Genomic DNA, 4,617 nt, shown 5'->3' on the forward strand with positions numbered 1-4,617 from the left:
TTGATAGAAATTAGAATATTAATAAGTGTATACATGACAAACTTAGAAAAAAAAAATGAATTGAAAAATGATAAAAAGGAGTCACAATTAAGTTGGAATTGAAGATTCAGAATCTGCCCTCATACTTTCTTCTGGTTAAGTACCCTCATTGCACGAGCTTTAAGAGCTTCTTGAGCAAGACCAGGTCTGATTTTCCTGGTCTGCTCTTTATATCCATCCAGCCAAGATTCGAGTTTTTTTATTTTTTCATCAACTGTATCACCTCTTTTATTTATCCTCTCGGCGGCATTCTGGATAGTAGGAGAGGGTTCCTTTTCTTCTTCGTGCCAAAAACCCTCCTCATCATCTCCAACCCTCGATCCTCAGAACTGTTCAGGCTGCCGTGAAATGCAACCGATTGATCCAAAAATCCCCCAAAATGAAATGATGAAAGTGAATTCTAGCAGAAACGACATCTTTTGACTTAGAACGCTGATTCTAACCACGTAGGCGTAGGCTCAGTAGGTCAGAGGTGCATTGGATCCATGGTGACTTGTCTTGAATATCTATCACTTTATATAGATGATCCTCATCAAGCTCAATGTCAACAAAAACATCAGCCGGAGGATTGCAGCTAGGATCATAAGGAGGAGACATGTAAAAATGCCCAAGTGCCTCAATAACACTTTATTCTTCTAGAGGGATCGAAGACCATCATCTTTTGAAGGAGACCGATAGCTGGCCGAGGGATCTGCGTGGGGAAAAAGAGAACTGAAAGATACGACCGGATTGTACGTACTGGAGCGATCAGATATGTACTTTCGAGCCCTAGAATTATCAATAAAAGAAAGATCAGAATCATTCATGGTGTCCAACACATTTACGATGAGCTTTAGCTGGTTCAGGCATTCGGATCCGGGGGAAAATAGGTTTGCGGCCGAAGTTTCGTAGACTAAGTAAACATCCCTGAAATTCTTATGAGGCAGCATCATAATATCCGTTAAAGCAATGACATTCTCTTGATGAAGGTGACGGAGAAGTTTCAGATCCCTTAGTGTTCGAAGTGTGTCGACTCGATTTTCAAAAACATTGTTGATTTCCTTAATTGCAACCTTCTCATTTGTCTTCCTGTTCACAGAAGAGCAAACAATCCCATTTGCTCCCCTGCCAATCGGCTTGATCAATCTCAAAGAGGTTTTGCGACATCACAAAGTAATGCTTTCTAGGATTTCTAGTGTCATTCAGTGGATCAACAGATCTAGCCATTCCCTCTGATAGGAGCAAGATAAGAAAGACCGAAATGTTGGGATTTTTTTGTTGGGATTTTTTTCTTTAAGATTCTCAAATTAGTTAATGATGGGGATTAAATTTATTTTTTTAGAAATTTTAAATTAATTAAAACTCTATTTTAATTTCAATACCCTTTGGAATTCCCAAATTAATTAAAATACCATTTGGAATTCCCAAATTAATTTCAATACCCATTGAAATTCTCAAATTAATTTCAATAACCGTTGGAATTCCTTGGTGTTTTTAAGAAAAATAATTTTCAAAATGTGGTTCATATAGTGTCTAAGTTCAACACATAAATTTAGTAACATTCCATAATGTGGTCACATCCATTGAACTCTGTGATGGGCAGAACATTATAAATTAGATGTGATGCTTGTTGTTTTGGTCCCTAAGCTTGCTCCTCTTCATTTTATTTGCACCATCGGGTTGTGAGTGAGAAAAGCTTAGAAAAATTTATAACAGAAAATTTGTCGTGTGAGTTGTGAGTGTCTACTCTGTTCGTTTAAGTTATGGCTGGAGGTATGTATGATCCTATCTCGTTTCCGCTTATCGATTTCAAAATTAATATTGTAAATCTAATATGGTATTTAGAATCTTTTACATTTGGTATCAGAGCCTTGATTAACCTCTGCCTTACTTACTCTGTTTCACTCTATTTATGCGTAAATCTTGGTTGAGATATTAAGGTTAATGTTCGCTCTTATTGCCCGTTTTTGTGAAAATGTTTTGATTTTGGGGCATTAGATTTTTGACGTTGTTAATCCAAAATAAAACTGGAAATCATGTTGAAATTAAGTTTCTAAGCTTTATGTGATTTGAACCATTTATTTTTTTGCTGAAAAACCGTCGGGTTTCGCATTCGGAGCCGCGAGTCTAATCGGGTCTAGATGACCCGACTGAAGGATGAAGACGAGCCAAACGACTTGTCGTCGTCTGGGCTCTGGTGAAAATGACGTGTTGTTTTCATTCGGCAAAAACCAGCCTCGTCATGCAAAATGACATGTCGTTTCAAGTCAATAATATGTATGCACTGTTATTCGTTTTATTTGCATCTGCCCTCATACTTTCTTCTGGTTAAGTACCCTCATTACACGGAAAAATTATTACATACGGTGCCCGATGTCCATTTGAGTTAAAGAAAAATAGAAAAATTATATCAGATGGCAATATGAATTTTATATAATGATCAGTGTTAGTGATGTGTTAAGGATATTGTAATCTTATGGTGAGGGCGAAATTTTAATTTTTAAGATTGATTAATTAAAAGAGAAATAGCTAAATTATATCACACAGTAAGATGAATTTTTAGTGAATTTAAGATAAATTTTATAGAACTATAATTTAATTAGTTATATTATATCCATTTGAGCATAGAGCAGCATCAAAGTCATACTTAAGTTTGATAGAAATTAGAATATTAATAAGTGTATACATGACAAACTTAGAAAAAAAAAATGAATTGAAAAATGATAAAAAGGAGTCACAATTAAGTTGGAATTGAAGATTCAGAATCTGCCCTCATACTTTCTTCTGGTTAAGTACCCTCATTGCACGAGCTTTAAGAGCTTCTTGAGCAAGACCAGGTCTGATTTTCCTGGTCTGCTCTTTATATCCATCCAGCCAAGATTCGAGTTTTTTTATTTTTTCATCAACTGTATCACCTCTTTTATTTATCCTCTCGGCGGCATTCTGGATAGTAGGAGAGGGTTCCTTTTCTTCTTCGTGCCAAAAACCCTCCTCATCATCTCCAACCCTCGATCCTCAGAACTGTTCAGGCTGCCGTGAAATGCAACCGATTGATCCAAAAATCCCCCAAAATGAAATGATGAAAGTGAATTCTAGCAGAAACGACATCTTTTGACTTAGAACGCTGATTCTAACCACGTAGGCGTAGGCTCAGTAGGTCAGAGGTGCATTGGATCCATGGTGACTTGTCTTGAATATCTATCACTTTATATATATGATCCTCATCAAGCTCAATGTCAACAAAAACATCAGCCGGAGGATTGCAGCTAGGATCATAAGGAGGAGACATGTAAAAATGCCCAAGTGCCTCAATAACACTTTATTCTTCTAGAGGGATCGAAGACCATCATCTTTTGAAGGAGACCGATAGCTGGCCGAGGGATCTGCGTGGGGAAAAAGAGAACTGAAAGATACGACCGGCTTGTACGTAATGGAGCGATCAGATATGTACTTTCGAGCCCTAGAGTTATCAATAAAAGAAATATCAGAATCATTCATGGTGTCCAACACATCTACGATGAACTTTAGCTGGTTCAGGCATTCGGATCCGGGGGAAAATAGGTTTGCGGCCGAAGTTTCGTAGACTAGGTAAACATCCCTGAAATTCTTATGAGGCAGCATCATAATATCCGTTAAAGCAATGACATTCTCTTGATGAAGGTGACGGAGAAGTTTCAGATCCCTTAGTGTTCGAAGTGTGTCGACTCGATTTTCAAAAACATTGTTGATTTCCTTAATTGCAACCTTCTCATTTGTCTTCCTGTTCACAGAAGAGCAAACAATCCCATTTGCTCCCCTGCCAATCGGCTTGATCAATCTCAAAGAGGTTTTGCGACATCACAAAGTAATGCTTTCTAGGTTTTCTAGTGCCATTCAGTGGATCAACAGATCTAGCCATTCCCTCTGATAGAAGCAAGATAAGAAAGTCCGGAAAAGAAGCCTCCCAATTAAATCAGCGAGAATGAATCTCTAAAGAATCGAGATTATTTCACAGAAGTTTAACAATATCTTCTCAAATGAAACACTTCAATAAATTTGGAGAAGACGCACTCCCAGATAAATCGAATCTCCATACAACTATTGAAGTCCAAGCTAAACTGAGAAACCCTAGGATTGTGTGTGTGAGTGTGCGCGTGTTATTTTATTATTTTAGTATTTATAGATAATCTTTTTATTTAAAGGTCTAACAAATTATAATACTATATAAATCGTAATCTTCTCATCTAATATTTGCACAGAGGCATTCACATATCACATGAATAATGAACAGATAGACAGATCTCCAATCCGTAGTAGATCGTCAATCTGACCCTAGCTGATCATAATATTATCTTGAGCATGATTTTTACCAAAGGAAAATGTGTTGAGACTTTCATACCTATTTTACACTGATTTTGATTATATTGCACTTTAAAGAAATATATTTTTGATGTTTTGTTGCAGGTATGTTGAATTATGGTCATTAGAGCAAAAGATGCAAAAAAAGAGCGAATTTGGAGCAAAAATGACCAAAATATGATGATTTGATATTGGGCGCCGACGGCGGGCTCGACGCCGCCGACAACGAGTTTTTCCCGAGAGTCCCGAATTAAGTATTCT

General features: G+C 37.1%; 1 pseudogene; it reads right to left on the reverse strand.

Moving 5' to 3' along the window:
* Positions 1–204: 204 nt before the first annotated feature.
* Positions 205–3,855, reverse strand: LOC110021825 (annotated as a pseudogene).
* Between the last annotated feature and the right edge of the window lie 762 nt (positions 3,856–4,617).

This window comes from Phalaenopsis equestris, unplaced genomic scaffold (assembly GCF_001263595.1).
Source record: "Phalaenopsis equestris unplaced genomic scaffold, ASM126359v1 Scaffold000149, whole genome shotgun sequence".
In the NCBI taxonomy this organism is placed as follows: domain Eukaryota; kingdom Viridiplantae; phylum Streptophyta; class Magnoliopsida; order Asparagales; family Orchidaceae; genus Phalaenopsis; species Phalaenopsis equestris.